The sequence below is a fragment of the Miscanthus floridulus genome, chromosome 6, assembly GCF_019320115.1.
Source record: "Miscanthus floridulus cultivar M001 chromosome 6, ASM1932011v1, whole genome shotgun sequence".
Lineage (NCBI taxonomy): Eukaryota > Viridiplantae > Streptophyta > Magnoliopsida > Poales > Poaceae > Miscanthus > Miscanthus floridulus.
Window position 1 is genome coordinate 88,095,563 of NC_089585.1, and position 24,464 is coordinate 88,120,026.

Consider the following 24,464-nt stretch of genomic DNA (forward strand, 5'->3'; position numbering starts at 1 on the left):
AGAACAATCACAGATGGAGACGAGATTTATACTGGTTCGGTGCCCTCGAAAAGCAGGTAAAAGCCCTACGTCTAGTTGCTACTTATTTGTATTGCTTGTATTCGGCGAGATTGCGATTACAATGTGGCTAGGCCTATGAAAGATTCGATGATTACAATAGGGAAAATTGCTAGCTATTTATATCCGAGATCAACTTGCCCTACAATCTAAGGAGTCGTGCCCTAGTCGGAGTCCTGGCATCATTTGGAGATATCCTTCCTTGAATAGGGTCGTAGTGGGCCTTCAGGTCGTCTTTGATCCGGAGTCAGTAGTCGGCAATACGGAAGTCAGGATCCCCGGGGGTATGGCATCGACAAAATATATTCAGTTCATCATTTTATTGCACCTAGCATCTAATTTAGCCCTAGAATTTATTTAATTTAATTAAATAAAATAAGGGTCAGGCCCATATTAAATCCAACAGGATCGACCGATAGGAGGCCTGATGTGCTTCGTTAAAATAATATATGTTTGTGAGACCTAGTTTGGATGGCTCACAAGACAGTCAGGATGAGCTACAGGATGCTTGGCACAACTAATCTGTTTTGATTGTGTTGCATATAAATTTTCCTTTCTATAGAAACTACTTCTAAAAAATTTGTATTGGGAAGGATGGTTTCTAGTGGTGAGGTCTAGAAGCTATGAAAACTATGGGGTGATTTCTGCTTTGGGAGTGCCCTTATAAAGGGGAGTACATAATAAAATATATTTTTATAATATACTATTTCATGTCATAAATACTAATATTTTTCTATAATTTAACCAAAGTTTTGGGGTTCAACTTAAAACAAGGAGTTGATTTATTTAGACTAGTAATAACACATATACATACAAGTTTAAAATACTGGATACGAAAATTAAGAGCTACAAAGCAAACCACATCAGAGTGGCAAATGGTCTTTTAAATTAACAAAATGACAATTTGGCAGGCTCAAATTCATTCTAAATACATATCGGAAATAAATAGTGGTATAGTATGAAGTCTAATATTTATCTAACATGGGAAAAATAGGTTGTGGATGTTGCACTAAAACTAGTGTGTGTGTGTGTGTGTGTGTGTGTATATATATATATATATATATATATATATATATATATATATATATATATATATATATAGTGCACCAGAATACTAGATCTTGGGAATAATAATACAATTGCTCAAAATTCCAGTTTTGGCGGCAACACCAATTTAAAGGATTTACTTTCAAGTATTTTACTTGTTGGAGGCCTTTGTGCTGGGTCCATCTTATTATTACCATTTCATCATGTCTCTCAGGCAGTTGTGGATCATCCAGTGTGGGTGCAGGGGGGGTGCATTCTTGCTAGTGACGATTTAGCTCAACAACGTCAAGTATATAATTCATGAGAAAATTATTTATTTGGCCCTAAAAATAGTGTTGCTTCCCTATATGGCCTCAAAAAAATGAAAACTTTGTCATTTGACCCTCATTTTAACTTTGATTCCTTATTTGGTCTTTCTGTTGGTTTTCGTCAGTTAACTCTGGTGAATAGTTGAAAATTTGCTTTATGAAAGAAATTTTAAGTTTTTTTGTTAAGGAACTTAAAAATTCTCTAGGTAACAAATGATAGAAAATAATTTTATAAATTAATAAATCTTATTTTAGGAATATTAGAAGTTTTTCCTTAATTTTTGGAATGTAATTTTGAGCCATAGAAAATCAGATAATCTTCAAAAGTAGCCTTTGGTGATTTTTTAATTTTAAGATCCTAAATGATACGCATGTTTTTTTTTTTGCAAAATGGATTCATCTCCATCAGTTGTATCACTACAAAAAGTTTTATGAATTTTGGAGGTGATTTGGAGGTTGTTTTAGTCAAGAAAAGATGGTGAAAAACCATATATATTAGTGTTCAGGTAGTTAACCGACCGAACCTAACCAAAAGGCCAGATAAGAAACCAAAGTTAAAATGAGGGCCAAGATGTTTTTTTTTTGCAAAATGGGTTCATCTCCGTCATTTGTTTCACGTCTTGGAAACAATGGGATAAAATCTGCCACTGAGACTAGCCTTATGCGCTGAATTTGGGGCTAACCGCATACCGACGACGCTGTCTGTCGATGTTTGACCACCGATAGCTTGCCACGGGGGTCCCCGAGGCAGTATGTTCGGGCTTCAGCGTATGCAGAACTCGACGGTTAACGCAGGAGACAGTCGATTTATCCAGATTCGGGCCCTCGATCTCTGATCGAGTAATAGCCCTACGTCCAGTCGGAGTTAGCATTTGCGTTGGATTGATTGTAAAGTGTTGTGTTGTACAATTGTTCTCTGAACCCCCGATTCGAGGAGCCCTGCCCTCCTTTATATAGTCAGGAGGCCAGAGTCCTAGTCGGTTTACAATGAGAGTTCATAGTAGGATTACAGAATAATACTACTACTAAGATTATAGGGGAAGAATCCTAGTTAGGCTAGTTCTTCTTCCTTCCTTGCGGGGTATCCCATGGGTCCCGCACCGACAAGCCCCCGAGCACTTCATGGTTGAGTTCTGGAAGCCTCGTCCTGTTCCTTCAAGTCTTGTCGAGCAGGAACAAGCGTCGTCCGAGTGCTTTCTTGACTGAAACCGTGCAGCGCTTCGTGAGATCTTCGCGTGATGTGTACCTTTGTGAAGAAAAAAGTACCCCCATTTGGATGTAGCCCCCGAGCCTCTTGCTATTTAGCACAAGGAGCTTGAGGGTCTTTTCTTGAAATCTCCCTAATTTTTCGTTGAAAGGCTCTCGAGCATATACCTGGTTTCTTTGTTTAAAAAGATCTCGGATTTAGCTATGTCCGGGTTCTTTTGTCGAAAAGAGCTCGGATATGGCTATGTCCGGGTTCTTTTTATCTTGTGGCCTTGAAGTCGTCTGTCTTGAAGAAGTCTTCTGAGTGACGTGCGCTTTTTTGAAGAAAAAAGTGCACTCACTGAGTGTAGCCCCCGAGCCTCTTGCTATTTGGAACAAAAAGTTGGAGGGTCTTGAATCTGAGTTGTTCAAAAGAACTTTATACCTTTCCTGTTGCAGCCCCCGAGCATATATCCGGGTTGTTTGGTTCAGGAAGAACTCGGATGCAGGGTCTTGACATATTCTCTGGTAGTCTGCTGTTGTCAGATGTAGTTGTATGGTGGTGGTTGAGTGTAAATGCCTTTTGTTTACGGGTTGTACTGTGTTGGTATATTCTTTCGAATATTCTCATCTTCGAGTAAGCCCTTGAATTGACCTATGAGGAGGTACTCGAGCGTCTCCAGAAGATGCTGAAAGGAGCAAGCGTTGTCCCGCTTACTGTCTCCGAGTTCTCTGCCAACAACCCGCCTCCAGTTGTAAGTCGTTTTCTCTTCGTGCGGGTACTTTTTTCTTTTGCTGTATCCATTTTTGCTTAATTTTCCTTGTCTTGTTGTTTTATTTTTTTCATAGGAATTGGGGCACAATTTTATTGACCCTATTCCCCTTGATGTCCTCTCTACCGTGGTGAATACTGGAGAGAACCTTGCTGGGGCTTCTGCAACCAGTAAGTTCCCAATCACCACAGTGTTTCCTGGAGTTTCTTCTGGAGTTGTTGATGTATATGAAGAATATGTTCCTCGTCCAATCCCTCGAGGTCCTTGTAGTGTCTCAAAGAGGGGGCGAGCGGATGGTTCTTCATCTGGTTTACCTGCTTCCAAGAAGTCTCGCCAGCCAAGTACTCGTCCAGGTACTCCAGTTGTAGCTAGCATGCTCTTAGGTGAGCATATTAATACACTCTTTCCCTTTGTCTTCTTGTTCTTATCTTGAACCGAGTACTTTTGTTCTTTTTTCAGCTGGTGCTTTGGTGGCCTTGGTCGAGACTGAGGGAGAAGAGGACGATGATGTACCCCTTCTCATGCGGCGGTGAGTTGCTTTCTTATTTTCTTGCTGCTGAATTCCTCCTTTTTGTTTTGACTTTGGTCTTGACCTTTTTGTAGTAAGCGATCATCGGATATGAGTTCTTCTGAGGCTCCTGCACCGGGTTCTTCTATAGCTCCGGTGTCGAGTTCTTCCGTAGCTCTGGTATCGAGTTCTTCCGGGGCTCCAGTACCGGCTATGCCGCTCCTGCCCCCGAGTGGTGGGGACGTTTTTTCTGTCGTGGTTCCCCCTGTGAGATCTTCTTTTTGTTTTACGAAAAAGAAGATAGTTGGGTGAGTGGATTCTGGTTTCGTCTCTTTGCTTCTGTTCTTCTTTTTTCTTATTCTTTTTTGACGGGTTCCCTTGTCATCTTTTAGTCCTTCATCTTCCCTGGCCCTCCAGTCGACTTCTTGTCAAACCTCTAGTGCGCCCTTGCATGCTGAGTCTCAGGGCTCGGAATGCACGGGCGCCGAGGTGGCTGTGAGGGGGATGGAGTCCGCAGCTGCTGATTTGCCAGCTCCTGAAGTGACCGTGGCCATGGCGGCGGGTTCATCTAAGGGATTGGCCTTGGCTTCCTGGGAGATTGCTCTAGTCGTGCCTTCTTCGCCTCGGCCGACTTCTCCTTCTCCTTCTCTCGCCTCTGGTGGTCCGCCTTTTGCTGATGACATGGTGCAGCAGTTTGATGCCACTCATCGACTATCGGAGCTAACTGCTGCCTGGGGAAGTTTATCGACCCTTACGACTTCTTTTGGAGAAAAGCTCCAGGTAAGTTTTTCTGCCGTTCCTTCTTTGGATGCTCATTTTTCTTCAGTCCTTATGTCTTGTTTTTCTTTGTCACTTTTTGCTCAGTCCTTCTCTTATGATCATACTGGCTTCTTTTTCTCGTTTGAAAACGAGAAAAAGTTGTCTTCCGAGGTGAGCGCCCTGAAAGCCGATCTTGACCTCCCCCGGGCCGAGTTGGAGACTGAGCGCCAAACGCACCAAAAGGAGAAGAAGGCTCTTCATGCCCGGGTGGTAGAGGCGGAGAAGCAGAAGGATGCTATGGTGGAGTCCATGAAGAACGAGTGCAAAGGTATTGCGGGTTCTGCTTGTTTCCTTTTGCATTTTGACTTCCTTTTTTGCTGACTTGTTTTCGTTGCTACACCTAGCTCTCCGAGTTGAAAAGCAGAAGCTCTCAGAGGGTATCGAAGAGATGAAGACACTCATCCGCACTAACCACAACAAAGCTGAGGAGGTAATTACTCGAGCTAAAGAAGAACTTGCGCTTGCTAAGTTGATTAGGCGTGGAGCTGATAGGGATCTTATGCAGGCCCAAAAGACTATTCAAGACTTGACTGGTAGGTTGACAATGGCTACTAATAACTGGAACACTTTATGGAAGTCCTTTCGTTTAGTAGCCGATGTTCTCCGGACTCCAGCAGATGATGGCCAATCTTGGGCTCAGTTAATTCCTCGAATTCCGACTCGTTTCCAAGAGTTTGTGAAGAGGTGCGCTCAACTGTGTACCAAGAATGTCCTGGCCTAGGTCCGGGTTCTTGCTCCAACTGTGCCTTTGTCCAAGATAGCAGAGGAAGCCGATAGTCAAGAATACATTGATGTCGTTGAGAGGATGGAGCCTGAGGTCGAAGACTTAGCTAGTAGAATTGTAGATAATCTTAATATTGTTATCTCTTCTCCTGATGATGAGGCTTGATGTATTTGACGTTTATGCCCATGCCTTGTAATATGACATTATACTTCTTTTTGAATGAAGATTTTTTGTTGATGTCTTCTTTGCCTGGATGCCTTGTTTATTCCTTGGATGATTTGTCCAATTGGTCAGAGTTACTTGAATTGCTGAGTACTTTGTCTTGCTTTCGCCTTTGCCTTGTAAACAATTCTACGCGCTATCTTGACAAACTTTCTTGATTTGTCGAGTACTTTTCTGTCCCATGTAAACAACTCGTTATATATAGATCTTAATGTTGACAACCTTTCTTGATCTGTCGAGTGCTTGTCTGGCCTTCTTTTGTGCCATGTACACAACTCGTTATATGTAGATCTTTGTGTTCTTGGGTATCTCCAGTGTAGCCCCCGAGCCTCTTGCTATTTGGAACAAGTAGCTAGAGGGTCTTGTCTTGAAATTGCTGTGGTCTATGCTCAGGCTTAGTTTTAGTCGTTTTGCTTTTTATTTCGGGTGTTAGCTTGTTAGCTACCCTCATCGGCGGGCTCAAGCGTCTTTTCAGCTATTTTGCTCTCGGCCGGGATGCTCAGGCGTATTTTCAGCCATTTTGCTTTTTATTTCAGGTTTTAGCTTGTTAGCTACCCTCATCGGCGGGCTCAAGCGTCTTTTTAGCTATTTTGCTCTCGGTCGGGATGCTCAGGCGTCTTTTCAGCCATTTTGCTTTTTATTTTGGGTTTTTGCTTGTTAGCTACCCTCATCGGCGGGCTTAAGCGTCTTTTCAGCTATTTTGCTCTCAGTCGGGATGCTCAGGCGTCTTTTCAGCCATTTTACTTTTTATTTTAGGTGTTAGCTTGTTAGCTACCCTCATCGGCAGGCTCAAGCGTCTTTTCAGCTATTTTGCTCTCGGTCGGGATGCTTAGGCGTCTTTTCAGCCATTTTGCATTTTATTTCGGGTGTTAGCTTGTTAGCTACCCTCATCGGTGGGCTCAAGCATCTTTTTAGCTATTTTGCTCTCGGTCGGGATGCTCAGGCGTCTTTTCAGCCATTTTGCATTTTATTTCGGGTGTTAGCTTGTTAGCTACCCTCATCGGCGGGCTCAAGCATCTTTTCAGCTATTTTGCTCTCGGCCGAGATGCTCAGGCGTCTTTTCAGCCATTTTGCATTTAAGAAACAACTCGGGGAAAGCCATGATGAGACATATGAGAGAGAATCATCTTTATTGATCATGAATATTGATGTGTTATAATGATACATATGTTTTTGGTGAGCGCTATCTTTGTTGATCATGAACGTTGATCTCTTGTGTCTTGTATACATATTTTCCCTTGAGTTGTTTTCATGTGTAGAATCTTCGTTGCTGACTGATGCGCCATGTATTGTTGACTTCTTTTCTGTCTTTAGTTATGAGCTTGTATGTGCCTAGTCCGATGACTTTTGTGACGATAAAAGGACCTTCCCATGGACTGAGTAGTTTGTGGCGTCCATCGGTTTTTTGTATTCTTCTTAGTACTACGTCTCCAACTTGTAATGATCGAGACTAGGTATTCTTGTTGTAGTGGCGCCTTAGTCCTTGGAGGTATCTTGCTGATTGCAGGGTAGCGTTTACTCTGACTTCTTCTGTACTGTCGAGTTCTAATCTTTGGGTGTGTTCTGCTTCTCCTTCGTCATATTGCTCTATCCTTGGTGATGTCCAGATCAAGTCTGCGGGTAGTACGGCTTCTGATCCATACACCAGGAAGAAAGGTGAGTATCCGGTGGCTCTACTTATTTGAGTCCGTAACCCCCATACAACCTTGGGTAATTCTTCAACCCATTTTGATCCATAGTCTACTAGTTCTTCATACAGTCTTGGTTTCAATCCGGCTAGTATGAGTCCATTAGCCCTTTCTACCTGTCCGTTGGCTTCTGGATGTGCAACTGATGCGTAATCTATGCTGAAGCCACAATCCTATGCCCAACTTTGGAATTCTATGGCCGTGAAGGGAGAACCCAAATCCGTGATGATTCGATTGGGCATGTCGAAGCGGTGCATAATGTCTTGGATGAACTCGACTGCTTTGGCTGCGCTGTATTTTGGTAGTGGTTTGAATTCAATCTATTTGGTGAACTTGTCGATTGCCACGAAGATGTACTCGAAGCCACCTTTTGCTTTCTTGAGAGGTCCTACTTGATCCAGCCCCTAGTAGGAGAAGGGCCAAGCAGGTGGTATGCAGATGAGGTTGTGGGCTAGCACATGAGCCTGTCTTGCAAACATCTAACAACTTTTGCATCTTCTTACGAGTTCTTCTGCGTCTTTCAAAGCGGTTGGCCAGTAGAAACCGGTGCGGAATGCTTTACCGACTAGTGTTCTTGAAGCGGCATGGTTTCCACAGCAACCTGAGTGTATTTCATCTAGGATTTGTTTGCCTTCTTCAAATAAGATGCATTTTAGGAGTACTCATGATGATGCGGCTCTTCTGTAGAGCTTGTCTCCCACTAGGACATAATTCATTGCTTCTACGAACAACTCGGGTAGATTCCTATTTTTCTGCTGGCAACTTATTCTCTTTGATGTAATCAATAAAAACCTGGGTCCATGAAGTGGTGATTACCAAGATCTAGTTGTCTTTGGCTGAGATTTCAATGGTTATCTCACCGGGTTGTTTGATAGAGGGAGCTGATAGCTCCTCTATGAATACACCGGGTGGGACCTTCGCCCTGTCTGATCCGAGCTTGGCGAGGATGTCTGCCGCAATATTAGAATCGCGTAGGACATGTAGAATTTCTAATCCTTGGAAATGTTTTTCGAGTTTTCGGATTTCGGCGCAGTAAGAACCCATGTTTTCTTTGGTGCAATCCCAATCTTTGTTGACTTGGTTGATGACTACTGCCGAATCGCCATATACGAGTAATCATTTGATTCCGAGGGTAATTGCCACTCGTAGCCCGTGGATGAGAGCTTCATACTCTGCTTCATTCTTGGTAGCTTGCCATAATATCTGAAGGACATACTTGAGTTGTTTTCCGTCTAGAGAAATTAGTAGAACGCCTGCACCGGCTCCGCCTAGCTTGAGTGATCCATCAAAGTACATATTCTAGTGGTCAAGGATTGTATTTGACATAGGTTGTTGAATCTCTGTCCACTCGGCAACAAAATCAGCAAGGGCTTGAGATTTAATTGCTTTCCGTGGGTTAAAATCGATGTTGAGAGCACCGAGTTCAACTGCCCACTTGGATATGCGCCCTGTTGCGTCTTTGTTGTGTAAGATGTCTCCGAGTGGGAAATCTGTCACCACGGTAATTTTGTGGCTTTCAAAATAGTGGCGAAGCTTGCGTGAAGTGATCAGTAGGGCGTAGAGTAGTTTTTGCACGTGCGGGTACCGGATTTTTTATTCTGACAGTACTTCGCTGATGTAGTATACTGGGCGTTGTACTTTATATACGCGCCTTTCTTCTTCTCTTTCTACTACTATCGCCGTGCTGACCACAGTAGAAGTTGCCGCAATGTATAGCATCATGTCTTCGTCTTTCTTTGGAGGTGTGAGGACTGGTGAGGAGGTGAGGTATGCCTTAAGTTTCTTGAAAGCTTCATTGGCTTCTTTCGTCCACTCGAACTTGTCTGTCTTCTTTAGTAGTTTAAAGAAAGGTAACCCTTTTTGCCGAGTCTTGATATGAAACAGTTGAGTGCCGCCATGCAGCCTATTAGTTTTTGTACATCTTTGACGCTTCGAGGAGGGCCCATCTCTGTTATGGCTTGAATTTGCTTGGCGCTTGCTTCGATTCCGCGATGACTGACCAAGAATCCGAGTAGTTGTCCTGAAGGAACTCCGAATACACACTTGTTTGGGTTCAATTTCCATCTCCACCTTTTTAGATTCACAAAGGTTTGTTTTAAGTCTTCAATCAGTGCATTCGGGTTCTTCGTTTTTACAACCACATCATCCATGTATGCTTCTATGTTTTCGCCAATCTAATCACCAAGGCATGTTTGGATAGCTCTTTGGTAAGTGGCTCCAGCATTCTTAAGTCCAAACGACATAGTCTTGTAGCAGTAGGCGCCGAATGGAGTGATGAAAGATGTCTTGCTTTGGTCCTGTTCTTTCAATGCGATCTGGTGATATCCGGAATAGCAATCAAGAAAGGATAATAGGGCAGATCCTGCTATTGAATCAACTATCTGATCAATGTGTGGTAGGCCAAACGGATCTTTCGGGTAGTGTTTGTTGAGATCTGTGTAGTCGACACACATGCGCCACTCGTCCGTATTCTTTTTCTGTACTAGAACTGGGTTTGCTAGCCAATCTGGGTGAAGGATTTCTCTGATGAATCCAGCTACATTTAGTTTTGTAATTTTCTTTTTAATTGCAGCCTTCTTATCCAGAGAGAATCATCGTAGTCGTTGTTTCACAGGCTTGGAGCCTTCATTGATATCAATTTTGTGCTCAGCCAACCCTCTTGGGACTCCTGGCATGTCGGCCGGCTTCCAAGCGAAGATATCCTTGTTGTCCTGAAGAAAGTTGGTGAGTGCGAGTTCCTATTTTGCTGATAGGTGTGCACTGATGGTTGCCATTTTTGAGGGATCACCGGTGCCCAGGTCAATTTGCTTGATGTCAGCATCTTTTGGTGGTGCTAGGATGGTTGGTCTTTTAGCCGGTATCTCTAGTTCTTCTTGGCTTATTTCTACGGCGATAGTGGCTATTTCTTTTCTTCCATCATTTGCCTGTGCTTTTGCTGCAATTTGGATTGCATGAATATCACAGTCAAATGCGCGCTTTAAATCACTCCAAAGAGAAAGGACATAGTTAGGCCCTGACATCTTAAGCAACAGGTACGGATAATGCGGTATTGCCATGAATTTCGCTAGTGCTGGGTGCCCGAGGATTGCGTGATATGATGAATCGAAGTCCGCGACTTCAAACTTGATGAATTCTGTGCGGTAGTTCGAGGGAGTCCCAAAAGTAACTGGTAGAGTGATTTGTCCAAGTGGCATTGTTGCCTTGTCGGGTACTATGCCATAAAAAGGTGTGCTTGTTGGTGTGATCATCCCGGCGAGTTGTAGTCCCATCTTCCTTAGGGTTTCTGAAAAATAATGTTGAGTCCGGCTCCTCCATCGATTAGTACTTTCGTAACAGTCATACCGGCAATGGTTGGATCTAGAACCAGTGGGTAATGGCCTGCTGTTTCCTACGCTGGTCCATTGGTCTTCTCTTGAAAATTGGATTGGATACTCTAACCAATTGAGATATCTTGGTGTAGCTGGTTCTGCTGCCATGATGGTTCGTAACGCTAGCTTTTCCTGATGTTTGCTTCTAGAGTCTGGAACCCCGATAAAGATTACTGCCACTGTCCCTCTGGATTTTTGGAATCCCTTGTCTTCATGGTTGTCATCTTCTTTTTTCTGATTGTCTTCTTTATTGTTCCCCTTGCTATCTTTTCTCGTGTATCTTTCATTGAAGGTATAGCAATTTCCGATGGTGTGCTTTCCATTGGGGTGTAAGGGACAATGTATGTTCTCAATGTCGTCATGTCTTCTGGGTTTTGAAAACTTCTTTGATTTGTCAGCCAATGCTACTGTGTTGTCCAGACCATGCTTTCTTTCCTGATGTCTGTTGTTTCGAGGATTTTGCCTGTCCGGGTTGTCTCTGTTGTTTCTATTCGGGAATCTTTCTCGTGTCTTTTCCTCTACAGTGATCATCTTTTCTACTGTTCGTCTGAATTCTTCATTGTTTCTTGGGTTTTGTTTGCAGAAGTCTTGAAATTGCCACCTAGCCATGATTCCATGAGAGAAAGCTTCGATTACTTCCCGTTGTGTGATGTCATGAACTTGAGCTCGTAGTTCACCAAATCATCGATAGTAATTTCTTAGACTTTCATCCTCCTTTCTGCTTGAGTCCTTTTAACTCTGCGTGGGTGATTGGGTGTGTAATAATACCCATGAAATTTTCACAGAAAGCTCTTTGCAAGTCCTCCCAATTTCTGATTGATCCTGGATTCAATTTGTCAAATCATTGGAGTGGCATAGTTTCTAGGGCCATGGGAAAGAACAAGGTCTTGATGTCATCGTCCCCACCGGCCAATTCAATCGATTGCGAGTAGATCCTGAGCCATTGCTTTGGTTCGGTCTTGCCATCATACTTGGAGTGGTTGGACGGCTTGAACTTGTGAGGTAGTCATATTAAAGCAAGTCTATTTGCAAAACAGGGGAATCTATCGTGCGTTTTGGCTTCTGTATATTCTGATTCTGCGCCCCCTTCTTGCCAACTGTCGTCTTGGTGAGAGTAGTTTTGCGTAGCTATCCAAGTAGGTGCTTTTCTTCTGGCCTTTCTTGGTTGTTCGACTCGGTCGTTTTGATTATGATTTCTTCAACTCTCTTCGTTGTGACTTCCACTTGGTCCAAGTCTTTCGAAAGTGGACTTCCTTTGATTTTGATCTTCCTTTTCATGAGATGTTGACCTGTCTGGCAGTCTTGAGCGGGTCCTTCCGTCGTGCATCCTTAGGACTGTTGAACGGAGGAAGTCCCGAAGCTGTTCTTGTTTTTCATTGGGATGTGAAGTCGCCCTGAGTTCTTCTAGTGCTTCTCGGATCTTATCGTAGGGTGTATTCGCTGCTTGTCCTTCTTCGACTTCTCGCTCTGATTTTCTTCTGTTGTACTCGTCTAGATCTAACTCATATTTGATCCAAGTGTCCTTTCGCTGCTTAGCACAGCGTTGACGTCCTTGTTTCAATTTATTCTTTCTTTCTCTCGCTTGCCTTTGACTTTTGGTCTCACCATCGTGCCCCTAGGACAAATGGTGATATGTTGGATTTGGATTCATCTGAAGACCTCACGTCGGGTACTTCTAGGGGGATTAATGGTGATCGAGGACGGCGAATCATGAATACTTCTCTAGCGTGAGTTGTTTTGTCATCGTCGTTGATTTCTATACTGCCAGAGCTGTTGATAACTTCAGTAGAGGTTTTAAGGTCATAGATCGAGTCTCCTTCTAGGTAGGGTAGAGTTGCTGTTGTCGTATCGTCGACTAGTTGGGTTCCGTCATCCCTAGGAACTGGTACCTGGCTAGTGAACGATGCAGTCTTGAGATGTTATGGTTAAAACGAGACCTTCTTGGGCTCCCTTTAGCGGCATTCTAAGAACGGGATAAGTGGATCCTTCGGGCCATGTCTAATAAGATGTTGCCATGTTGTGGAGTCCGAATGGAAGAGGACCCGACTTCTTTGAAGTACTTTCAGTGAACTCCGAGTAGTATTCTTGATAGGTTGACGTCATGTTCCGGACCTTTGTCAGAAAAGAACTTGATTTTCCGAAAGAACTCGGATAAGACTTCGTTTCGGAAGCGGAACTTGAGTTTGAATCGGATGCGTGGAGTCGTGAAATCCGAGTTGGATTGGACATTATGAGCTGTGCGAATCTTCCGGTCAGCTGATCTATCGTTGTCGCCGAAATGAAAAAGTCCTGATGATGATCTAAATCTTCGAGGAGACGGCCTTGGAGCTTGCCATCATCGCCTGCCTCGCAGATCCATGAACCGAAGATGAAGATTGATCCCTTCGAGAAGATCATGTTGTCGAGGTCCATCGAGCTCTCGGATGCAAAGTCGCCGAAAGCCCCTACCTGGCGCGCCAGCTGTCGATGTTTGACCACCGATAGCCTGCCACGGGGGTCCCTAGGGGCAGTATGTTCGGGCTTCAGCAGTATGCAGAACTCGACGGTTAACTGCAGGAGACAGTCGATTTATCCTGGTTCGGGCCCTCGATCTCTGATCGAGTAATAGCCCTACGTCCAGTCGGCGTTAGCCTTTGCGTTGGATTGATTGTAAAGTGTTGTGTTGTACAATTGTTCTCTGAACCCCCGATTCGAGGAGCCCTGCCCTCCTTTATATAGTCAGGAGGCCAGAGTCCTAGTCGGTTTACAATAAGAGTTCCTAGTAGGATTACAGAATAATACTACTACTAAGATTATAGAGGAAGAAGCCTAGTTAGGCTAGTTCTTCTTCCTTCCTTGCGGGGTATCCCGTGGGTCCCACAACAACACTGTCCTCTATTTACTCACTTATATTTTGTCGAGTATATGATTCTTCATGTATCTACTATTCTCACATGTGTTAGCATCCTCAATGATTTTATTCAGGTTCTCACTTATACTCCCTCCGTACTAAAAAAAATAAAGTCATTTTGGACAAGGCTTGGGTCAAATATTGGGAATATAAATCATGAATAACTTTTAAGTTGTTGAGTTTGGAAATAGTGAAAGCCATATAAATAGATTTGTCTTAAAAAAATACTTTCATAAAAATATACATATATCACTTTTTTTATAAATATTTTTATAAAAACAAGGAGTCAAAGTAATACTTTGAAGACCATGTCGCTGTTCAAAATGACTTTATTTTTTAGTATGGAGGGAGTATCTCATACTAATGATCGAGTATTTAAGATTGCCTGGAAATCTAAGTTATTGGTATGGTATTCTTGTACGTATTGTAGCATTTATTAGCAAGTGGGACATTAGCTAGTGGACCTTATACTTTTAATATGAAGGTTCTCCCTTATACTCCCTTCATGCTAAAAAATGAAGTCAGTTTTGGACAGCAACACAGTCTCCAAAGCATAACTTTAACTACTTATTTTTATAAAGATATTTATCAAAAAGTGATATATGTAAATTTTTGTGAAAGTATTTTTCAAGACAAATCTATACATATAGGTTTTCACATTTTCAAACTCAAACAACTTAAAAGTTATTTATGATTTATATTCCCAATGTTTAACCCAAGCCTTAGTCCAAAACTGACTTCATTTTTTAGCATGGAGGGAGTATCCGGTAAATGATCGAGTATTTAAGATAGCTTGGTAAATCTTTAAGTTATTTGTATAGTATTCTTGTATCGTAGTAGCATTTATTTGCAAGTGGGACAGTGGCCTTTATTTATATGAACCGTCTTGGTTTGCCTAGACCATTGGATGGTCATTAAAACGATTAACATGGTAATTCATGGCTCTTTACATATACATTTTGCTTTGAAATCTGTACATAGATAGACCAAAGGGAAAGCAGTGCAGCGCATCGCTCAGTCGTGGAAGAATACATGGAATTCGGCTGGTAAACTCTAGGCTTACGGAAGCACTGTATACAATTATTGCAACTCACCACTTGAAGAGACTGTTCAACCTTTGCGAATGAAGCTACACATGGAGGGCACCCCAAGTAATTGGATCATTTGAGGCTTGCTGGGATGGAGATCACCAAGTCATACAAGTCTACTTAGCGTTCTTCCTCGATGGTTACGTCAGGTAGTATAATAATTGATGATTCCGTCAGGTAGCACTACTTTGTGACCCCAACTAGTACAATTAATTTTTTTTTTTGTACTTTGTGACCCCAACCGTGAACGGCGTTCATTAGGCGCACTACGAACACTAGATCCACTCCGGACTCCAATCTCGAAGACCTTGGTTGCATCTGATAGATGCATAATAGGATCATATAGTCATAGATCTAGCATATGTACTGCTATTTGGGATAAATAGCAAGTCCTAGAACATAAACAGTATGGGATTTACAGATAGAGTGAGAGAGAGAGGGGGGTTGCGGAGGTGCAAACCATCAGCCGCCTTCGTAGAAGACGAGCTTGCCATGACATCCTTGTCGGTGACGCGCTGAGGTCCAGCAGTGAAGTCGCAGACACAGTGGCGGCGGTGGCCGGTGGCGGTCTTTCCATCGCTGGCAACGCCCCCTCACTAGATCGGTTTAGGGTTAGGATGTAGGTGGGGCGTCTGACGGCTCAGGTGAACCTCGTGCCTTGTGCCCCGGCCCCCACCTCCCTTTTTATGGCGCTGTGCGATGGGGGCCCACCAACCATGGAGCGGTTGGACTCCCCCGATCAAGGCGCAGATCCAAGGGCCAAATTAGCCATTGGGCCAATTGGAAGAGATCAACCTAACATTCTCCCCCTTGATCTCACCTTATGACTTAATCTTAACTTACTTTATCTTGTTCTCATTCCATCACAGATCATGGTCAGTTGCCACTAGATTAAACAGCTACAATGCACCTCTCTGTTTTGAAACAGATTCTCAACTAGGTCCTTATTGTCTAGAAATCATAGGCTTTCCCTTCAACCCATGTCGGCTAAATGTTCTCTGAACACGCTGGATGGTAAGCTTTTTGTAAACGGATCCGCGAGCATCTTTTCTGTTCTTATATGCTCAAGACTAATTATATGATCCCGGACTTTATCTTTCATAACATTATACTTTATATCAATGTGTTTGGCAGCACCACTTGACTTATTGTTGTGAGCATTACATACTGCTAGATTATTATCGCAGTATAACTTGAGTGGTTTATATATGTCGTCTACCATTTTCAACCCGGGAATGAATTTATTCAGCCAATTCACCTGCCCTGTGGCGTCATAACATGCTACAAACTCGGCATACATTGTGGATGATATAGTGACAATTTACTTTGAGGTTTTCCATGATATAGCTCCTCCTGCGAGAGTGAATATGTATCCTGACGTGGATTTTCTGTCATCTCCCTCATAATCATAATCTGTATACCCCTCTATACGTAGGGAATCAGATCTTCTATACGTTAGCATGAGACCCTTCGTATCTTGTAGGTAACGCAAAACTTTCTTTACTAATTTCCAGTGTTCTATTCCTGGATTACTTTGATATCTGCCAAGTAACCCAATAATAAATGCTAAGTCAGGGCGAGTACACACTTGAGCATACTATAAACTTCCGACAGCTAAACTATATGGAACCGCTTTTATTTGATCGATCTCATATTGATTCCTGGGACATTGAAATTCCCCATATCTGTCGCCCTTGACTACGAGAGTAGGTGAAGACTTATAATTTTGCATACTGTATTTCTTTAGAACCTTTTCTAAGTATACCTTCTGTGATAATTCTAAAACTCCCTTTTCTCTTTCTCAGTGAATCTCTATTCCTAGGACGAACAAAGCTTCACCGAGATCCTTCATATCAAACTTCGAGGACAAGAACTTCTTTGTTTCTAGTAGTAGATTAACATCACTGCTAGCGAGCAAGATGTCAATCACATACAAGACTAGGAAAATGTATTTCCCATTCTTGAACTTTGCATAAACGCAATTGTCCTCTACATTTTCTTGAAACCCAAATTTTCTTATTGTACTATCAAACTTCAAATACCATTGTCTTGAAGCTTATTTTAATCCGTAAATGGATTTCTTCAGGCGATATCCCATACATTCTTTTCCTTCCACAACAAAACCTTTCGGTTGTGCCATGTAAACATTTTCCTCCAGATCCCCATTTAGGAACGCCATCTTTACATCCGATTGACTTGTGTTACCTATAGAGACAAGACTTTCCTACGGAGATAGAGGATGAGGATATCCCGCGCAAGAATTTAGTTAGGCAGATAAGCCAGGCTGAGAACATGTAATAAATGGACAAGCTCTTAAACTTTGTTATAGCAAACAACTTTTTAGATCCTCTCCTCTTTTTGTATAAAAAGGTTAGTGCATTCCGACCCTTTTTGTCGTTAATGCCATAAAAGCTCGGGATGCGGGTGAGCCAATTCTGATCACGCTGGTGAGCAAAGACATCGTAGCCGCTGGGGCATAGGTTTCTTGAAGCCTGACCAGTTATACTCAGAGCTTGTTCCCGCAAACCTAGCTCCTAGGTCTTAACGCGAAAGGGGGTTAGGCATAGAGAATGTTTGCTAGGCGGATAGACTTTTAAACATGTACCGGCCCTTTCCATGGCTAAGGCCCAAAAAGCCTAGGGTGCAGAAAAGAAACTCTGATTACATTGGTGACCAAAGGCGACGTAGACGCTAGGGCGTAGGTTTCTCGCGGTCCGACCAGTTTTACTCAGGGTTTATTTCCGCAAACTTTGCTTCTAGATCTTAATCGTGAGAAAGGGTCAGACATAGAGATTATCTACCGGACAGATATGCTATTATTAGTTCCCGAGTGAGGCCTGACCCCCCACCGTTTGCTAGGGTCGGTGTCACAAAAGATCAGGGAGTTCGATAGTGAAACTGATAATAAGAGAAAGTGTGTGTTTATTAAGGGTAAAAGCGACATAGCTGTTCAATGTTCTAGGCGTTGGCGAAGACCTCGCCGCTGATGGTTTTGAGCTTGTAGGCACCTGGTCGGAACATCTTCATGACAACGTACGGTCACCCCTACGACAGGGATAGCTTGTGGCGGTCCATGCTGCTCTAGACGAGGCGGAGCACCAGATCCAAGACATTGAAGGCTCGACCCCACACTCGATGGCTGTGGTATCGGCCCAATGCTCACTGGTACTAGGCCGAGCGAAGGAGGGCGATGTCGCACGCTTCGTCTAGCTAGGCTCCCTCCTATGCTCCCCCTTGTTAGAGCTTCCAAACAAGAACCGCTTCAAAAAAAACACAGTCCTAGTATAGGTGCTTGACAGGGAAAGCATGGTTTGAGCATGGCCCTTCAAGTAGCTTCTTGAAGTGGCTCGGGGTGCCCTCCATGGGCTTTCCGGCCCCCAGTGCGATCAGTGTTGGACACTAGCGAACTCCTGTGCCGCTGCTTGTTCTTCCTTTTGTTGGGAGGCTTGGAGGCGCCTTCGTTGGGTCCTCGTCCTTCTTTGCCTTGCCCTTGAGGGTGTGTCGGCCAAAGGCCTAAGGTCCCATCAAGTCAGGGCTCGGGCTTCGGTCCTCACCGTTGTCATAGCATTCGCCATGGCATGGATGGTAGCTACGGCTAGCCCCCTCCTTCGCATCACCGTAGGCACGCCTGCGAGCGTCACGGTGGATGCCGAGACGCTCATACACCGAAACCGTGGTGTGCGGCCCACCGCCTTATTGGGCCTGATGGACCGGTACGTCCTCGTCGGGTTGTTCTGAGGGCGCTTCGCGTCTACGAGCGTTGAGGGTGTCACACGCGTCGCGATGGAGCTCAAGACGCTCGTGCACCGCAATCGCGGTGCGCGGCCTTCCGTAGTCAAAGCTGAGGAGCTAGTTGCTTTCGAGGGTGTGGACCTCTGGTGTAGGCAGCTATAGCTCCTCGAGCGCCTCGGCGATTGCGTCGAGGCCAGTGAAGAGGAGGGGTTGTGTGGCAGCAAAAATCTACACCACCTCTCCCTTCATCGTGATGACGAAATCTAGGTTGTCGAAGCGCATGCGCGCGCCCGGGACCCAGCTGACGTTGCGATTAGCCATCCGAGGCCTAGTGTTGATGTTGAGATGCGCAAAAGCCCCCTACCTGGCATGCCAACTGTCGGTGTTTTGAGTAAACACCGACAAATAAATTTGTATATTACGCGTCTGGCTCGGATGGTGTGCTAAGAAGACACAAGGGTTATCTTGGTTCAGGCCGAATGTCCCTATGTCTAGTTTCGGGCTGCTTGTGTTACCAACACTGAGTTTGTAGTAGGGGGTTACAAACTAGCGAGAGAGGGAGGTAGCTCCCAAGTCTCTGTGGTTCGATTGCTCGGTATCTGATACGGTGCGGTGAACCAATGCTATGTAATGCACTTGTTCGATGAATCGGTCCCCTTCATGAGATGCCCTGCTTTCCCTTTTATAGGCCAAGGGAAAGCATGGGTTACAATGGGGGAAAAGAGGAGAACGAGAGGCCAAGGAAGTCTTTAGGGTCGCCAGGCCTTCCATTTTCTCCGTGCGGGCCCCGTTGACATAGCAGGCGGTGACAGGGACAGCCCCACATCGGTCACCTGTCTTCTGACAATGCCATGCCCTAGCATTGTCAGCGAGTCATAACATCCCACCCTGCCTCGATGGGCGACACGGCTGACCAACATGCTGATCAGCGGGCACACAGGGAGTGGGCAGCATAGTGACCGCACGTCTGTCATTGTAGGTGATGTGAGTTCCCTAGAATGACATGTCGTGGGGACGAGTCATGTTGAGATGTGACCGCTCCTTGCACGATGCTAGAAGTTTGACCTTGGGTCGTACTTTCTGGCGCATAGTGGTTGGCGGCGGCATGAGCTCCCGATAGGAACCATGTCCAAGGGATCGAGCGAAGCGGATCCATCCCTCAGACGTCGAGCGAGGTAGAGCCAGCCCTACGACATCGGCTAAGGTGGAACCAATGCTCAGGGGTCAAATGAGGCGGAGCTAGCCCTGCGACGTCGGCCAAGGTGGAACCAACCCTCAGTGGTCGAACGAGGTGGAGCCTACCCTCGGGGATCAGTCGTGGTGGAGCCAACTCTCGGGGGTTGGACGAGGTGGAGACAACCCTCGGGGGTCAAACGATGCGAAGCCTACCCTTGAGGGTCAGCCAAGGCAGAGCCAACCCTCAGGGTCAGATGAGGCGGAGACTACCCTCGGGGGTCAGCCAAGGCGGAGCCAGCCCTCGGATGTCGGATGAGGCGGTGCCAGCCCTCGGGGGTTGGACAAGGCAGAGCCCATGGCCTTGGTGGTAGGGCGCGAGGCAGAGCCCAGCAAGAGGTGTGGTCACACTCTTGACCGCTTGGATGAATCAACGTCAATGATTATTAGCTCCTCCTCTTTGGTTACCCTAGTATTGGTCCCCGATAATTCCTTATGTGTAGATGAAGAGTTAATTATGCTATAGACGAAACTATATATACTTGGGTGTACAAAAGACTTAGAACATTGGAATGGCTTAGGAATCTTCCTCTTAATTAATCACTTAGTCTAGCTATACGACATTTATGAGTATCTCATTCTATCTCTGGATTATTATCATTGCCCTATACTATCATTTATATATCATTTAGCTTACCCCTATTTAGAGTAAGTGTTTAGTTAGTGGTCTCATCATAAGTATTATATTTATCAATACCTCTATCCACCGTTCCTCCCTGTGGTAAAATATAAATAACCACTCGAGTGATCTAACTTTGCATCATTGATAGGATCGAGTGGCGTGGCAAGTTGAGTGGCTAATCCTTTAAAAAATGATTGTGAAAACCTAACACACATACACATGGTGGTGTACACTTGGTGGTGTTGGCACATTTGCAAAGGAGAAGAAGTTGGAGTTTATGAGGATCAACTCGGTGAAGAAAAGGAGGCAACAAATAGGTCACTTAGCTAAAGTGACCAGACTCTGTGCAGCGCATCGATCGGATGCTGGCTGGCGAGTCTGGTAATGTGTTCTTGAGAAGGCATGGTCTCGGTCAAGTGACCGGACGCTGGGTGATGAGGGGTGACCCTGACGCACAGTGGGCCGCATCGGTCCCCAGGGGTCACGCTCCAGTGACATAGGCAACGCTGGAGTTGGCGCTCGGGGTGTAGAGCTGATTGTATGCCTGGTCTGCGTCGGGTCATGCGGAGGAGCGGAACGGCTTCCGATCACACAAATAGAGGGCTCGGGGTGAACTCTCTGGGAATGACTGGACTCAGGCGTTGCAACGTCCCGATCCATTCCTCGTGTGCTGTGTTTCGGTCGTCTTGATAGCTGGCGCGTGAAGTTATCGTTGAGATCGGGTGGCTCTGGTTTGAACATAGAGCGACACATGGACGATGTAGCGTGATCAGAGCTAGCAGGGTGGTCTGATCGAATCCGACCGACGCGTTCGGTCAGCCCAAAAATGCCCAGGGAAGGTGGTAACGGCTATTTTAGAGCCCGTGGGGCTATAAATAGAAGTGTTGGTCGGCCTTTGCCGATAGCTTAGTAGAGCTGAGCACACTAGAGCCTTTTTATGTGGTAGTGCTTGGGAGCCCTCTAACTCACTTGAGCTGATAGTGTTCATCCGATCGAGCGATGTGTAGCGATTCTAGTGCGATTACATCGTGACGGTTGCATGCGAGTGGCACTAGGTGGTCATCTTGCAAGCTGGTGGTGCCTTGTTACTCTTGGGAGGTTGCCACCTCCTAGACGGCTTGGTGGTGGTCTCCATCGAAGCCCGCAAGAAGCTTGTGCGTTGCTCCGGAGAAGAGCTTTGTGAGGGGCATTGTGCTCGCCCCACAGGAGCCATGAAGAGCAACTCTAGTTAAGCGTGTCATTGAGCTACCCTAACTTTCGAGGTAGGTTCTTGCGGTGCCCAACGTGCGAGCATGGCGGGTGATGCCAATTAGCCGCTGAACCACCAAGTGAGCGGCCGACACAACGGGGACATAGCGTGTTGGCAAGCACGTGAACCTCAGGAGAAAAATCAACCGTGTCACATTGTTCTTCCCATTGGTTTGCCATCCTCTTACACAAGATTGTAATTACTTTCATATGCATTGTACTTGTGTAGTTGCTCTTGTAATTAGTTAGCTTGTGTAGCTCACTAGTTACCTTCTTGCTTGTGTAGCATAGAAGTAGCTCCCTTGCGTGGCTAATTTGTTTGTGTAACCTTGTTAGTCACATTGCTTAGTTTGTGTAGCTACGTATTTACGCTCTTTAATTTGGTATTTGTTGCCCTTGTTATTGAGCATTGCTAGAGAGCTTAGGAGCTTTGTGCTTTTGCTTACTAGAATTGTGTAGGAGCTTCCCAGTATGCAAAATACTAGTGGCATAGGTTTGTGTGACCTTGCTCCTAGAATTTGATAGATTGAGCTTTAACTAGCTTGACACCTAGTTGCTTAATTAGGATCTTTGCAAGGTGCTAGAGAACATAGATAGAGGGGTGTAGTCTTGGCTAGACCGATTGTTTTAATTCCGCATTTATTTCGGTTAGCCGGCGCGATTAAATTTAGAAAGGACTATTCACCCCCCTCTAGTCCGCCATCTCGACCCTACAGGCAGCTTGAGGCTTCCCTCATCGGCCTTCACTCACCAGAGTACTCGGGGGAAGGGCTCCACGCCGCGCTAGGGCACCACCGCTAGGCCAACTCTATGGCAGCGTGCTCACCCGCTGGGGAGCGCGCGCCGACGATGGGGCCGACAACAGCGCCATCATCCTCCACTCTGGGCTCTCACCGGTGGCCATTGCACTCTTTCGCTTGCGGGGCTGAGAGAGAGAAGGGAAAAGCAAATGGCCTAGGGTTTGGGGGTGAGCGGCGCCGTCGCGCCGTTGATCTCTATCGAACGGCGCAGAAGCAACGAGCCAAAGGCCGGTCCAGGCGGGGGCGCGAGCGAGCAGGCGGCTTTGCCGGCCTAGGCCTAGGTTGTGGCCTGGGAAGGCGCAGCGCACGCAAGCAAGGTGGGCTAGGCTGAAAGCAGTCCGGGCCAAAGAAATAGTAAAGAATTAAGTCCATTTTTTCCTTTTCTTTTTCCAGTAAAATGGTTAACTCCTGGAAAATGATTAATGGCTCAAGAAAATTAGCAAAGAGAATTTTTTCTGTGGGTAAAATTCACTCAATTAAGTTAATGTTTCCACTGCGATGTTAAAGTTTATTATTCTTCTAATTAAATTCGAACCAACGGGAGAATTTAATTTGAGAGCAGTTTGAATTTTATTCAGTAAATTATAATATTGTTATTTTTCTGACCAACGTTGATAATAGCAATATTATAATGTTACTCATAAGTTTTCCATGCATTAATTCTATTTATGTCCAACGGTGATGTAGAATTAGTGTATAAGAATGTTGTATGTTTTAATTTTGACAACGTTAAATTAAACATGCAATTATGATGTCATATTTTCTTACTATCTCTGACGGTGTTTTTCAGGACTCAACTCAATGGCCCTTTATCTCGCACATACCGTCTCTTGAAGGGGGCAACTAAAGGACATGGGCGAGAGAAGTATGAACTAGCACTTGCGCTGTCTAAAAATGACCTAGCACTTACCTCCCCATGTCCGATGAGCCAGTGGACCCGATGAGGGAAGATAATGAGTCTGTGCTGATTTCACTGCTCGGCCAGGTGAGATCATGCAGGAAGTGTGGATGAAATATGATCTCAGAACGCAAGAAATTGGGCACATTTCAAACCGCAAGTGCTTGATGGTGGCTAAGTCCACAATTTTAGATGCAATAAGAGGGTCTATCCTAGATTATGATACCACCATAGAGTATCTTAAGAAGGTGGACAGCCAGTTCAGTGGCTCTTCAAAGGCTTATGCCAGTACTTTGATCAAGAAATTGATCAATGAAAAATATACAGGTAGCGGTATTAGAGAGCACATACTGAAGATGAGCAACACGGCTTCGAAGCTGAAGCCAATGGATTTAGGGCTCAAGGATGAGTTCGTGATTCATTTGGTTTTTACTTCCTTGCCAAAGGAATATAAAACTTTTGTTGTTAATTACAACATGCAGCCCGATAAGTGGGATATAGAGAAGCTCATTGCAATATGTGTTCAAGAAGAGGAGAGGCCAAAATCCTTATAGGGTGACTCTGCTAACTTTGTGAAGGACAACAAGAAGAAGAACTTCAATAAGAATGCTAAACCTCAAGGGAAAGCCCCTCAGAATGACCACCATCAGAAGAACAACAATGCTCAAGTTGAGAAGGATCAGTGTAAATGGTGCAAGAAGCATGGACATTACTAGTGGGACTATCCAGACTTCCTGAAGAGCCTTCTGAAGAGAGGTGAGAATTTCATTACATTCATAGATGAATCCTTGTATTTAAGTTATGCAAAATCTATTTGGTGGATTGATTCAAGTGCAACTGTTCATATTGCAAATTCATTACAGGGATTTCGTACGAGGAGAACCCTGCAAAGAGGAGAAAGAAGGATTAAAGTAGCAAATGGAGTTGAAGCTGAAGTTGAAGCAATTGGAGATCTCTCTCTAGAATTAGATGATGAATTTATACTTCGGCTTTTAGATATTCTTTATGTACCCTCTTTGAGTAGAAACTTGATAAGTGTCTCACGACTTGATGATGATGGTTATAATTTCTATTTTGGTAATGGCAAATGTCAGATTGTGTATAATAATAAGTGTGTTGGTCTTGCCTTCCGACAAGACAAACTTTATTTATTATCACTTTCTGATAATGTGAATGTTGTGAGCACTGAGAATGAGAATGCTTCCTCGTCTATGAATGCAACAAATAAGCAGAAGAGAGTGCGTGATGTATCTT